Below are 16,559 nucleotides of genomic sequence, written 5' to 3' on the forward strand. Positions count from 1 at the left end.
TATGAGACATTTGGCCATCTTTTGCTAACTTGCCCCTGCTTTTAACAGGAGCAAGTTTGCCCAGGGAAAAAAGCTTGCACGCTTTCAGCGCAAGATGCGCATCACACGCGCATGTTTCTGAATCATCGGCAGTACCTAATTTGCATATTCGCTGAGGGAATTCCATGAAGGCGCAACTTACACCCCGCGCAAAATTGCACGAAAATTGCGCAGGAACAGCTAGGCTGCGTGCGCGGGAAAATGGCCGCTTTTCAGGCTTAACTGGTTTACAGAATCAGCCGCAAATTTGCATAGGAGCAAATCAGTACTTGCGCGGCGCAAATCACACTTGTTCCCGCGCAAGTGCTTCTTGAATCTGGGCCAGTGTTTTTTTGCGGACCCATTGAAATGAATGGGTCCGCATCCTATCCGCAAAAAGAACGGAACGGACACGGGAACGAACAATGTTCGTGTTCATGTAGCCTTAGTCATAGACACCTGTGACATCATAAGAGAAGAACCCCTATGAACAGAGGGCAGGAGGCCATATTTGGTGCCACACTTGATGGCCTGAAGACCTTGCACTTGACCACCCACATACGCCCACCGCACTTTGGTGAAATTTGGAAGTTCTAGTAGGAAGCGCATCGCCCAATGGGGGAAAAGGGCCACCCAGATCAGCCCGGCTGCCGCACCCCCCCTCTATTCATGTGGCAGCCACATGGGGGCGTTACCCTCTAAGCCCAAGAGAAGGGCGGCCCACCAGCCATGGTTCCTTGAGGTTCCCTCCACATGGGGTTTTCCTCTCCTGGGTGCTGGATGGGCGACTCTTCCTGAGTTGGGGGTTCTGCCATTTTTACTATAAACAATTTGGCCATTTATCCCCCAATTAACGTCTTCTGTGTCTTTATTTTGCGTCTCTGTGATTTTCTCAGGGTTGAGGATAAAGGGGTATTCCCAACTGGGACATTTATGGTATATATCACTAGCATAAAGCATAAATGTCCTATAGGTGCGGCCGTGCGGGTCCTATCTCTGGGACCCCCTCTTCTCTCCAGAACAGGGCTCTGAAGTCAACAGCTCTTTTCAGAAATCCTGTAGCAGTGACTGGAGAACAAGCAGCACATGAGCGGCCGCCTCTCCATTCTCCACTATGGGCCTTCTGAAAACAGCCAAACCAGCGCCCAGCTATGACGGCCCGTCCCTCTATAGTGACTGCTGGGCATGATGGCCCGTCCCTCTATAGTGACTGCTGGGCATGATGGCCCGTCCCTCTATAGTGACTGCTGGGCATGATGGCTCGTCCCTCTTTAGTAATTACTGGACGTGGCGTCTCATCCCTCTTTAGTGATTCCTGGACGTAGCGGCTCGTCCCTCTATAGTGATTACTGGACATGGCGGCTCGTCCCTCTATAGTGATTGCTGGTCATGGCGGCTCGTCCCTCTATAGTGATTACTGGACATGGCGGCTCGTCCCTCTATAGTGACTGCTGGACATGGCGGCTCGTCCCTCTATAGTGATTCCTGGACATGGCGGCTCGTCCCTCTATAGTGACTGCTGGACATGGCGGCTCGTCCCTCTATAGTGATTGCTGGACATGGCGGCTCGTCCCTCTATAGTGATTCCTGGACATGGCGGCTCGTCCCTCTATAGTGATTCCTGGAAATGGCGGCTCGTCCCTCTATAGTGATTACTGGACATGGCGGCTCGTCCCTCTATAGTGATTACTGGTCATGGCGGCTCGTCCCTCTATAGTGATTACTGGACATGGCGGCTCGTCCCTCTATAGTGACTGCTGGACATGGCGGCTCGTCCCTCTATAGTGATTCCTGGACATGGCGGCTCGTCCCTCTATAGTGATTCCTGGACATGGCGGCTCGTCCCTCTATAGTGACTGCTGGGCATGGCGGCTCGTCCCTCTATAGTGACTGCTGGGCATGGCGGCTCGTCCCTCTATAGTGATTGCTGGACATGGCGGCTCGTCCCTCTATAGTGATTGCTGGACATGGCGGCTCGTCCCTCTATAGTGATTGCTGGTCATGGCGGCTCGTCCCTCTATAGTGATTGCTGGTCATGGCGGCTCGTCCCTCTATAGTGATTACTGGACATGGCGGCTCGTCCATCTATAGTGACTGCTGGACATGGCGGCTCGTCCCTCTATAGTGACTGCTGGGCATGGCGGCTCGTCCCTCTATAGTGACTGCTGGGCATGACGGCTCGTCTCTCTATAGTGACTGCTGGGCATGACGGCTCGTCCCTCTATAGTGACTGCTGGGCATGACGGCTCGTCCCTCTATAGTGACTGCTGGGCATGACTGCTCGTCCCTCTATAGTGACTGCTGGGCATGACTGCTCGTCCCTCTATAGTGACTGCTGGGCATGACGGCTCGTCTCTCTATAGTGACTGCTGGGCATGACGGCTCGTCCCTCTATAGTGACTGCTGGGCATGACTGCTCGTCCCTCTATAGTGACTGCTGGGCATGGCGGCTCGTCCCTCTATAGTGATTGCTGGACATGGCGGCTCGTCCCTCTATAGTGATTGCTGGACATGGCGGCTCGTCCCTCTATAGTGATTGCTGGTCATGGCGGCTCGTCCCTCTATTGTGATTCCTGGACATGGCGGCTTCCTCCTTAGCACTCATGCACGTTCCCAGCGTAGCTGAACTGTGTAGATAATTGTGTGGACACGTATGACTCACCCGTGTGCTTCCTGATGCTGCTGTAGCTGATGCATACGTGCAGGATAACCGTCTACCAAAAAGGCGATCAGCCCTATCATCGGGATTGCACAGAGGATAAGTACCTTGTCTGGGGCACTTACCAGGAGCTGTTCTAAAAGTAGTATTAGATGATGGGGAATGTAGTGCCTTGTGACACTCTGAGACTGTATCACACATGATAAGCTTAGATATACCAGCTAACCAGACAGTATCATACATGATAGTCTTAGATACATCAAAAAATCTAACAACACTTTATATAACAGGCAAAGATACACAGGCTGAGGAGATCGTATCACAAATGATAGGCTTAGATACACTGGATCCGCAGACTGTATCACACACAATAGCCTTAAATACATAGATTCAGACAATATTACATTTAAAAGGATTAGATACACCAGCTCAGCAGGCAGTATCTCTTACGGCAGGGTTAGCCGCTCAGACTCAGCAGGCTGTATCACACATAATAGGATTAGATACAGTCATCAGAGAGAAGTATATAGGACAGGTGTAGATACACTGACTTGACAGACAGAAGTATATAATTGGCTTAGATACACTGGCTCATAAGAGAGACGTTTATATGACTTAGGCTTATTGCACACGTGTGCGCTCCGTGGCCATATTGCGAACCCGCAATACATGGGGGCTCAATTCCGTGTGTATTCCGCATCACGGATGCAGACCCATTCACTTCAATGGGTCCGCAAATCCGGAGATGCGGAACGGAAGCACTACGGAGTGCTTCCGTGGGGTTTCGTCCCGTACTTCCGTTCCGCAAAAAAGATAGAACATGTCCTATCTTTTTGTGGAACGGACGGATTGAAGACCCATTAAAGTGAATGGGTCCGCGATCCGCTGGGGCTGCCCCACGGTGGGTGTTCGTGCATTGCGGGCCACAGCACGGCCACGGGGCGCACACGGCCGTTGTTTTGGTCCGCATCTGAGCCGCAGTATTTGCGGGTCAGATGTGGACCCATTCACTTCAATAGGGCCGCAAAAGATGCGGACAGCACTCTGTGTCCTGTCCGCATCCGTTGCTCCGTTCCGTAGTCCTCCAAAAAAATATAACCTGTCCTATTCTTGTCCGATTTGCGGACAAGAATAGGCAGTTATATTAATGGCTGTTGGCGCTGTTCCGCAAATTGCGGAACGCACACGGACCGCAAAACACACAACGGTCATGTGCGTGAGGCCTTACTTAGATACACTGGCTCATCAGATAGAAGTGCATATAATACGCTTAGATACGCTGAGCCTTCAGAGAGGCGTATATGTGATAGGCTTGTATACACTGGCTCATCAGAGAGAGGTACACGTAATAGGCTTAGATACACTGGCTCATCAGAGAGAGGTACACGTAATAGGCTTAGATACACTGGCTTATTACAGAGAAGTATATATGATAGGCTTAGATACACTGGCTCATTACAGAGAAGTATATATGATAGGCTTAGATACACTGGCTCATTACAGAGAAGTATATATGATAGGCTTAGATACACTGACTCATTACAGAGAAGTATATATGATAGGCTTAGATACACTGGCTCATTACAGAGAAGTACATATGATAGGCTTAGATACACTGGCTCATTACAGAGAAGTACATATGATAGGCTTAGATACACTGGCTCATTACAGAGAAGTATATATGATTGGCTTAAATACACTGGCTCATTACAGAGAAGTATATATGATTGGCTTAGATACACTGGCTCATCAGAGAGGTACACGTAATAGGCTTAGATACACGGGCTCATTACAGAGAAGTATATATGATAGGCTTAGATACACTGGCTCATTACAGAGAAGTACATATGATTGGCTTAGATACACTGACTCATTACAGAGAAGTATATATGATAGGCTTAGATACACTGACTCATTACAGAGAAGTATATATGATAGGCTTAGATACACTGACTCAATACAGAGAAGTATATATGATAGGCTTAGATACACTGGCTCATTACAGAGAGGTACATGTTATAGGCTTAGATACACTGTCTCATTCAGGGCCACATAAGTGTTCCCATTTTTGGTGTCCACCCCGCTGGACACACGGGTCAGTAGGTGTCACCCCTCACTGCACCCATCCGCGGTGACCCTCAGGTGAATACAGACGTTTCATTATATGTGAGGTGAATTCTGCACTTCTTGAATACGTGGAAACTTCCCGGGATACGGTGGAGGTAAAAGAAAAAGCGGTGGTTACAGACGATAACCCATTAATTATTAACACAGGGAGCGTGAGCAGGGCGTCCTTCACACTGCCATACCTGGTGTCAGTGTACTCAGATACAGCAGTCCATGAGGACTTCCAGGGTGCCCCAGTCTGACACTGGCCGCCATGTTTAATTACTATCGAAAAAAAATTACATGGCGCCCATTGTAACCAGCTCTATGTAGCAGATCTCAGCCATGGCGAATAGAGGGGCCCCACCTCTTCCATTACCTCCAATGGCTCCAATGTGATGGAAAGATCCTTTAAATAGCAATCGTTGGACAGACATTTCTGACATGGCTTATAACAGAAAACAGTAGTGGCCATTCATCTGCATAGCAAATAGAGATAATACCATGGCAGGGTACCAGGCATGACTATGGGCGATGCAGACCCATTCCAACTTTTACTATAGGGCCCCGTCCTGTGGTGTGCGCTATCCCCCCAGCACCCGGCGCATTACTCCTGCTCTGTATATCATGTGCATATTATACCTGCATTATTGCATCACTAATAGTTGTTTATATATACTGTGATGTCACTGTGCTACACGGGGACCTTTATTGTGTGGATTATCCTCGCGCATGTGAGCATTACTCCTGCCCTGTGACATCGCTGTGTGCATTATCTCTGTCCTGTGACATCATTTTGTGCATTTATCCCTGCTCCATGACATTTCTATCTGTATAATCCCTACTCTATGACATCACTGTGTGTATTATCTCTGCACTGTGATATTACTGTGTGCATTATCCCCGTACTGTGACATCACTGTGCGCATTATCCCTGTACTGTGACATCACTGTGTGTATTATCTCTGCACTGTGATATTACTGTGTGCATTATCCCCGTACTGTGACATCACTGTGCGCATTATCCCTGTACTGTGACATCACTGTGCGCATTATCCCTGTACTGTGACATCACTGTGCGCATTATCCCTGTACTGTGACATCACTGTGTTCATTATCCCTGTCCTATGACATCATTGTGTGCATTTATTCCTGCTCCATGACATTTCTATGTGTATAATCACTGCTCTATGACATTACTGTGTATTATCACTGCTCAGACTGAGATGACTGTGTGCATTATCCCTGTACTGTGACATCACTGTGTTTATTATCCCTGTACTGTGACATCACTGTGTTTATTATCCCTGTACTGTGACATCTCTGTGTATATTATCTCTGTACTGTGACATCACTGTGTGCATTATCCCTGTACTGTGACATCACTGTGTTTATTATCCCTGTACTGTGACATCACTGTGTGTATTATCTCTGTACTGTGACATCACTGTGTTTATTATCCCTGTACTGTGACATCACTGTGTTTATTATCCTGTACTGTGACATCACTGTGTTTATTATCCCTGTACTGTGACATCTCTGTGTGTATTATCCCTGTACTGTGACATCACTGTGTGTATTATCCCTGTAATGTGACATCACTGTGTTTATTATCCCTGTACTGTGACATCACTGTGTTTATTATCCCTGTACTGTGACATCACTGTGTTTATTATCTCTGCACTGTGACATCACTGTGTGTATTATCCCTGCACTGTGACATCACTGTGTGTATTATCCCTGTACTGTGACATCTCTGTGTGTATTATCCCTGTACTGTGACATCACTGTGTTTATTATCCCTGTGCTGTGACATCACTGTGTTTATTATCCCTGTGCTGTGACATCACTGTGTTTATTATCCCTGTGCTGTGACATCACTGTGATTATTATCTCTGTACTGTGACATCACTGTGATTATTATCCCTGCACTGTGACATAACTGTGTATATTATCCCTGTACTGTGACATCACTGTGTTTATTATCCTGTACTGTGACATCACTGTGTTTATTATCCCTGTACTGTGACATCTGTGTTTATTATCCCTGTACTGTGACATCACTGTGTTTATTATCCCTGTACTGTGACATCACTGTGTTTATTATCCCTGTACTGTGACATCACTGTGTTTATTGTCTCTGTACTGTGACATCACTGTGTTTATTATCCCTGCACTGTGACATCACTGTGTTTATTATCCCTGTACTGTGACATCAATGTGTTTATTATCTCTGTACTGTGACATCAATGTGTTTATTATCCCTGTACTGTGACATCACTGTGTTTATTGTCTCTGTACTGTGACATCACTGTGTTTATTATCCCTGTACTGTGACATCACTGTGTTTATTATCCCTGTACTGTGACATCAATGTGTTTATTATCTCTGTACTGTGACATCAATGTGTATATTATCCCTGTACTGTGACATCACTGTGTTTATTGTCTCTGTACTGTGACATCACTGTGTGTATTATCTCTGTACTGTGACATCACTGTGTGTATTATCCCTGTACTGTGACATCTCTGTGTTTATTATCCATGTACTGTGACATCACTGTGTTTATTATCCCTGTACTGTGACATCACTGTGTTTATTATCCCTGTACTGTGACATCACTGTGTTTATTATCCCTGTACTGTGACATCACTGTGTTTATTATCCCTGTACTGTGACATCTCTGTGTTTATTATCCCTGTACTGTGACATCACTGTGTTTATTATCCCTGCACTGTGACATCACTGTGTTTATTATCCCTGCACTGTGACATCACTGTGTTTATTGTCTCTGTACTGTGACATCACTGTGTTTATTATCCCTGTACTGTGACATCACTGTGTTTATTATCCCTGTACTGTGACATCAATGTGTTTATTATCTCTGTACTGTGACATCAATGTGTATATTATCCCTGTACTGTGACATCACTGTGTTTATTGTCTCTGTACTGTGACATCACTGTGTGTATTATCTCTGTACTGTGACATCACTGTGTGTATTATCCCTGTACTGTGACATCAATGTGTTTATTATCTCTGTACTGTGACATCAATGTGTATATTATCCCTGTTAGGGCTGCAGCTAACGATTATTTGAATAATCGATTAGTTGTCGATAATTCCATCAATTAATCTGGAAAAAACACCAAAATTACAAAAAAAAAGGGGTTTATATGATTTTACTTGAAAAATTATGTTCAAAGGCCATATTAAAACAAATTGTGAATGGCACCGTTACGGGGGAATCTGTGGATGGCGCTGTTATGGGGAGTTGGATCTGTGCACTGTTATGGGGCGAGAGATCTGTGGATGGCGCTGTTATGGGAAGGGGGATCTTTGGTTGACAGTGTTATGGGGACGGGGACCTGTGGATGACTTTGCTATAGGGGATCTATGGATGACACTATATAGCATCTTATGCTATATGTGTCATCCACAGATCTCCCCCATAACAGTGCCATCCACAGATCCCCCTCCCCATAACAGCCCGGGCCCCTCCGCTCACAGCTGTATTCCTTAACCGGCAGTAACTTTTACTTTAAATCACCGCATCTTTATTACCTTATAATGAAGCTCCAGTAACAGGCAGAGCGGGCGGCCACCGTTTATGAATGAAGCAGGCGGAACATGCGCGTCACGTGAGTAATTGACGTTACGCCACCGCCCGCTCTGTCTGTTACTGGAGCTTCATTGTAAGGTAATAACGATGCAGTGATTTAAAGTTCAAGGACCCGCAGGCATAGCACCTGACCGCCCGCATAGCAACGAATCGGCCGATTATTCGATAACCTTGATTAATCATTGCAGCCCTAATCCCTGTACTGTGACATCACTGTGTGTATTATCACTGTACTGTGACATCACTGTGTGTATTATCCCTGTACTGGGACATCACTGTGTGTATTATCCCTGTACTGGGACATCACTGTGTGTATTATCCCTGTACTGTGACATCACTGTGTTTATTATCTCTGTACTGGGACATCACTGTGTGTATTATCTCTGCACTGTGATATTACTGTGTGCATTATCCCCGTACTGTGACATCACTGTGCGCATTATCCCTGTACTGTGACATCACTGTGCGCATTATCCCTGTACTGTGACATCACTGTGCGCATTATCCCTGTACTGTGACATCACTGTGTTCATTATCCCTGTCCTATGACATCATTGTGTGCATTTATTCCTGCTCCATGACATTTCTATGTGTATAATCACTGCTCTATGACATTACTGTGTATTATCACTGCTCAGACTATGAGATGACTGTGTGCATTATCCCTGTACTGTGACATCACTGTGTGCATTATCCCTGTACTGTGACATCACTGTGTTTATTATCCCTGTACTGTGACATCACTGTGTTTATTATCCCTGTACTGTGACATCTCTGTGTGTATTATCCCTGTAATGTGACATCACTGTGTTTATTATCCCTGTACTGTGACATCACTGTGTTTATTATCCCTGTACTGTGACATCACTGTGTTTATTATCTCTGCACTGTGACATCACTGTGTGTATTATCCCTGTACTGTGACATCACTGTGTGTATTATCCCTGTACTGTGACATCACTGTGTTTATTATCTCTGCACTGTGACATCACTGTGTGTATTATCCCTGCACTGTGACATCACTGTGTGTACTATCCCTGTACTGGGACATCACTGTGTGTATTATCTCTGCACTGTGATATTACTGTGTGCATTATCCCCGTACTGTGACATCACTGTGCGCATTATCCCTGTACTGTGACATCACTGTGCGCATTATCCCTGTACTGTGACATCACTGTGCGCATTATCCCTGTACTGTGACATCACTGTGTTCATTATCCCTGTCCTATGACATCATTGTGTGCATTTATTCCTGCTCCATGACATTTCTATGTGTATAATCACTGCTCTATGACATTACTGTGTATTATCACTGCTCAGACTATGAGATGACTGTGTGCATTATCCCTGTACTGTGACATCACTGTGTGCATTATCCCTGTACTGTGACATCACTGTGTTTATTATCCCTGTACTGTGACATCACTGTGTTTATTATCCCTGTACTGTGACATCTCTGTGTGTATTATCCCTGTAATGTGACATCACTGTGTTTATTATCCCTGTACTGTGACATCACTGTGTTTATTATCCCTGTACTGTGACATCACTGTGTTTATTATCTCTGCACTGTGACATCACTGTGTGTATTATCCCTGCACTGTGACATCACTGTGTGTATTATCCCTGTACTGTGACATCACTGTGTGTATTATCCCTGTGCTGTGACATCTCTGTGTGTATTATCCCTGTGCTGTGACATCTCTGTGTGTATTATCCCTGTGCTGTGACATCACTGTGTTTATTATCCCTGTGCTGTGACATCACTGTGATTATTATCTCTGCACTGTGACATCACTGTGATTATTATCCCTGCACTGTGACATAACTGTGTATATTATCCCTGTACTGTGACATCACTGTGTTTATTATCCTGTACTGTGACATCACTGTGTTTATTATCCCTGTACTGTGACATCTGTGTTTATTATCCCTGTACTGTGACATCACTGTGTTTATTACCCCTGTACTGTGACATCACTGTGTGTATTATCCCTGCACTGTGACATCTCTGTGTGTATTATCTCTGTACTGTGACATCACTGTGTGTATTATCCCTGTACTGTGACATCACTGTGTTTATTATCCCTGTACTGTGACATCACTGTGTTTATTATCCCTGTACTGTGACATCTCTGTGTTTATTATCCCTGTACTGTGACATCACTGTGTTTATTATCCTGTACTGTGACATCACTGTGTTTATTATCCCTGCACTGTGACATCACTGTGTTTATTATCCCTGCACTGTGACATCACTGTGTTTATTATCCCTGCACTGTGACATCACTGTGTTTATTATCCCTGTACTGTGACATCACTGTGTTTATTATCCCTGTACTGTGACATCACTGTGTTTATTATCCCTGTACTGTGACATCACTGTGTTTATTATCCCTGTACTGTGACATCACTGTGTTTATTATCCCTGTACTGTGACATCTCTGTGTTTTATTATCCCTGTACTGTGACATCACTGTGTTTATTATCCCTGTACTGTGACATCACTGTGTTTATTATCCCTGTACTGTGACATCACTGTGTTTATTATCCCTGTACTGTGACATCACTGTGTTTATTATCTCTGTACTGTGACATCACTGTGTTTATTATCCCTGTACTGTGACATCAATGTGTTTATTATCTCTGTACTGTGACATCACTGTGTTTATTATCCCTGCACTGTGACATCACTGTGTTTATTATCCCTGTACTGTGACATCACTGTGTTTATTATCCCTGTACTGTGACATCACTGTGTTTATTATCCCTGTACTGTGACATCACTGTGTTTATTATCCCTGTACTGTGACATCACTGTGTTTATTGTCTCTGTACTGTGACATCACTGTGTTTATTATCCCTGTACTGTGACATCAATGTGTTTATTATCTCTGTACTGTGACATCAATGTGTATATTATCCCTGTTAGGGCTGCAGCTAACGATTATTTGAATAATCGATTAGTTGTCGATAATTCCATCAATTAATCTGGAAAAAACACCAAAATTACAAAAGAAAAAGGGGTTTATATGATTTTACTTGAAAAATTATGTTCAAAGGCCATATTAAAACAAATTGTGAATGGCACCGTTACGGGGGAATCTGTGGATGGCGCTGTTATGGGGAGTTGGATCTGTGCACTGTTATGGGGCGAGAGATCTGTGGATGGCGCTGTTAGGCCTCATGCACACGACCGTTGTGTGCATCCGTGGCCGTTGTGCCGTTTTCCGTTTTTTTTCGCGGACCCATTGACTTTCAATGGGTGCGTGGAAAAATCGGAAAATGCACCGTTTTGCAGCCGAGGCCGTGATCCGTGTATCCTGTCCGTCAAAAAAATATGACCTGTCCTATTTTTTTGACGGACAACGGTTCACGGACCCATTCAAGTCAATGGGTCCGTGAAAGAACACGGATGCACACAAGATTGGCATCCGTGTCCGTGATCCGTGGCCGTAGGTTGCTTTCATACAGACGGATCCGAAGATCCGTCTGCATAAGGCCTCGTTCACACTTCAGTGTTTGGTCAGTGATTTCCATCAGTGATTTGTGAGCCAAAACCAGAAGTGGAGCCTCCACAGACATGAGGTAGAAGGGAAAGATCTGCTCCTGTTCTGTGTTTAGAGTTGCACCTGGTTTTGGCTCACAAATCACTGATGGAAATCACTGACTAAACACTGAAGTGTGAACGAGGCCTAAAAGCTTTTTCAGAGGTGAGTTTTCACTTCGTGAAAACTCAGATCCGACAGTATATTCTAACACAGAGGCGTTCCCATGGTGATGGGGACGCTTCAGGTTAGAATATACTGAAAAACTGTGTACATGACTGCCCCCTGCTGCCTGGCAGGTGCTGCCAGGCAGCAGGGGGCAGACCCCCCCCCCCTGTTTTTAACTCATTTGTGGCCAGTGCGGCCGCCCCCCCCTCCCTCCCCTGTAGTTAACTTCTTGGTAGCCAGCCCCCCCTCCCTCCCCTGTAGTTAACTAATTGGTGTCCAGTGGGACACTACTGCAGTCCCGGTTGCCATGGTAGCTTAGCAATTTGTAGAAGCTTTATACTTACCTGAAGAGCAGCGATGTCTGTGACCGGCCGGGAGCTCCTCCTACTGGTAAGTGACAGGTCTGTGCTATAAGCAATGCGCCGCACAGACCTTTCACTTACCAGTAGGAGGAGCTCCCGGCCGGTCACAGACATCGCAGCTCTTCAGGTAAGTATGAAGCTTCTACAAATTGCTAAGCTACCATGGCAACCGGGACTGCAGTAGCGTCCCGGTTGCCATGGTTACCGATCGGAGCCCCAGCGATTACACTGGGACTCCGATCGGTACTCACCACTGCCACCAATGATAGGGGGGCGATTTTAATTAGGAGGGGGAGGGAGGGGAGAGGGCCCACTGGCCACCAACAAGTTATCTACAGCGGAGGGAGGGGGGGCCCACTGGACACCAATGAGTTATCTATAGCGGACGGAGGGGGGGGGCCCCACTGGACACCAATGAGTTATCTATAGCGGACGGAGGGGGGGGGCCCACTGGCCACCAACGAGTTAACTACAGGGGAGGGAGGGGGGGCCCACTGGACACCAACGAGTTTACTACAGGGGAGGGAGGGGGGGGGGGGGCGGCCGCACAGGGGAGGGGGGGGGGCGGCCGCACTGGCCAGCAATGAGTTAACTACAGGGGAGGGAGGGGGGGCGGCCGCACTGGCCACCAATGACCGCACTGGCCACCAATGAGTTAAAAACAGGGGGGGGGTCTGCCCCCTGCTGCCTGGCAGCACCTGCCAGGCAGCAGGGGGCAGTCATGTACACAGTTTTTCAGTATATTCTAACCTGAAGCGTCCCCATCACCATGGGAACGCCTCTGTGTTAGAATATACTGTTGGATCTGATTTTCACGATGTAGCTCATATCCGACAGTATATTCTAACATAGAGGCGTTCCCATGGTGATGGGGACGCTTCAAGTTAAAATATACCATCGGATTGGAGAAAACTCCAATCCGATGGTATAAAAGAACTCCAGACTTTACATTGAAAGTCAATGGGGACGGATCCGTTTGAAATGGCACCATATTGTGTCAACTTCAAACGGATCCGTCCCTATTGACTTGCATTGTAATTCAGGACGGATCCGTTTGGCTCCGCACGGCCGTGGATCCTCCAAAAATCAAGGAAGACCCACGGACGAAAAAACGGTCACGGATCACGGACCCACGGACCCCGTTTTTGCGGACCGTGTAAAAAAACGTTCGTGTGCAGGAGGCCTTATGGGAAGGGGGATCTTTGGTTGACAGTGTTATGGGGACGGGGACCTGTGGATGACTTTGCTATAGGGGATCTATGGATGACACTATATAGCATCTTATGCTATATGTGTCATCCACAGATCTCCCCCATAACAGTGCCATCCACAGATCCCCTTCCCCATAACAGCCCGGGCCCCTCCGCTCACAGCTGTATTCCTTAACCGGCAGTAACTTTTACTTTAAATCACCGCATCTTTATTACCTTATAATGAAGCTCCAGTAACAGGCAGAGCGGGCGGCCACCGTTTATGAATGAAGCCGGCGGAACATGCGCGTCACGTGAGTAATTGACGTTACGCCACCGCCCGCTCTGTCTGTTACTGGAGCTTCATTGTAAGGTAATAACGATGCAGTGATTTAAAGTTCAAGGACCCGCAGGCATAGCACCTGACCGCCCGCATAGCAACGAATCGGCCGATTATTCGATAACGGGATTCGTTGACAACGAATCCCGTTATCGAATATTATCGATAACCTCGATTAATCATTGCAGCCCTAATCCCTGTACTGTGACATCACTGTGTGTATTATCCCTGTACTGGGACATCACTGTGTGTATTATCCCTGTACTGGGACATCACTGTGTGTATTATCCCTGTACTGTGACATCACTGTGTGTATTATCCCTGTACTGGGACATCACTGTGTGTATTATCCCTGTACTGGGACATCACTGTGTGTATTATCCCTGTACTGGGACATCACTGTGTGTATTATCCCTGTACTGGGACATCACTGTGTGTATTATCCCTGTACTGGGACATCACTGTGTGTATTATCCCTGTACTGTGACATCACTGTGTTTATTATCTCTGTACTGTGACATCACTGTGTTTGTTATCCCTGTACTGTGACATCACTGTGTTTGTTATCCCTGTACTGTGACATCACTGTGTTTGTTATCCCTGTACTGTGACATCACTGTGCGCATTATCCCTGTACTGGGACATCACCGTGTGTACTATGACATCACTGTGTTTGTTATTCCTGTACTGTGACATCACTGTGCGCATTATCCCTGTACTGTGACATCACTGTGCGCATTATCCCTGTACTGGGACATCACCGTGTGTACTATGACATCACTGTGTTTGTTATTCCTGTACTGTGACATCACTGTGTGTATTATCTCTGTACAGGGACATTGCCGTGTGCGTTATCTCTGTACTGGGACATCAATGTGTGTAGTATCCCTGTACTGTGACATCACTGTGTTTATTATCCCTGTACTGTGACCTCACTGTGTTTATTATCTCTGTACTGGGACATCACTGTGTGTAGTATCCCTGTACTGTGACATCACCGTGTTTATTATCTCTGTACTGTGACATCACTGTGTTTATTATCCCTGTACTGTGACATCAATGTGTATATTGTCCCTGTACTGGGACATCACTGTGTGTATTATCCCTGTACTGGGACATCACTGTGTGTATTATCCCTGTACTGGGACATCACTGTGTGTATTATCCCTGTACTGGGACATCACCGTGTTTGTTATTCCTGTACTGTGACCTCACCGTGTGTATTATCTCTGTACAGGGACATTGCCGTGTGCGTTATCTCTGTACTGGGACATCAATGTGTGTAGTATCCCTGTACTGTGACCTCACCGTGTGTACTATCCCTGTACTGGGACATGGCAGTGTTTATTATCCCTGTGCATTCAGGAGACCAAAACAATCCCGTTCTGATCTTGCTGCTGAAGGCGGTCATGGTGGAATGGTCCTTCTGTTACGCCCGTGGATTGGTCAGACTGAGATAATCCTGCGGACATCCTGACACGCCGCCCCTTCCCACTCCCTCAGGTCGGCACAGAACAGGCAGAAGAATGGTCCTGAAAGGGAGCATGTAACCAGATCACACTGGTGTGAAGGTGCAGAACCAGGAACCATCTAATTATCACCAGACTGCTGCAGGCGACACTCCCCGTAGCTGCACACATCATGTATATGGAGCAATCACTGCTTCTGATCCATAGATAATCATGCATCAGGAGACATGCACTGTCCCTTTAACAGTCCGAGCCTGTCCTCTAGATCTACAGATCCATCATCTGAACTGCAAATTTGCAAAGGGACGGGACTGGGTGCTGCAAAGCCACAACAGAGCAAACCTGGATCCATTAACAGCAAACGTATCCTGGAAACGTACACAGATGATATTTTCATGGGAATTCTTCCTGCCGTTACGAAATGAGTCTAACTAAGGGTTTACAAAGGGCCACATTCACAATCAGCAGCCAATTGTTTCTGCACATACAGGCACATATACCTGTGTAGTGCATGAGCGCCCTCTAGTGGAAGCAGTTTGTCTTCTCTACCCTTTTTAAGGGGGTTGGCCTGGATTTTTATAGCAGTGCTCTATCCTCACTAACCACACTGCATGGTACTCGGGATAGCGGCCGTTCTTGGTTACTGCAGCGCGCCTCCCATTTAAGTGATGAAAAGGTAAAAGAAGCATCAGCAGTCCAGCTTCTGTGAAACTACAACTCCCAGCATGCACGCTTGCTTGACTGTTCTTGTAACTCCCATGGAAGTGAAAGGAGGATTCTGGGAGTTGTAGTTTCAGAGCAGCTGGATCGCCGGAGTTTGCTGGTCCCTGATTTTGGACCAAAAATATATGTGATGGGTTAATACCATGCATGCCGATCAAATATACATGTTAAAGGAGTTATCTAAAATTTAAAGGGGTTCTCCGGAATACCGAGTTTTTACCAAGGACCCACAGCCTGCCTTCGTAAATAGAAGATTAATACTTACCTGCTGTTCCAGTCCTGCATGCTGCCTCCGCTGTGCTTACGTTCCGGTCTCTGGCCCGTTTTCTATGGGCATGGTCACATGCTCCG

Source organism: Bufo gargarizans, chromosome 11 (genome assembly GCF_014858855.1).
Source record: "Bufo gargarizans isolate SCDJY-AF-19 chromosome 11, ASM1485885v1, whole genome shotgun sequence".
NCBI lineage: Eukaryota > Metazoa > Chordata > Amphibia > Anura > Bufonidae > Bufo > Bufo gargarizans.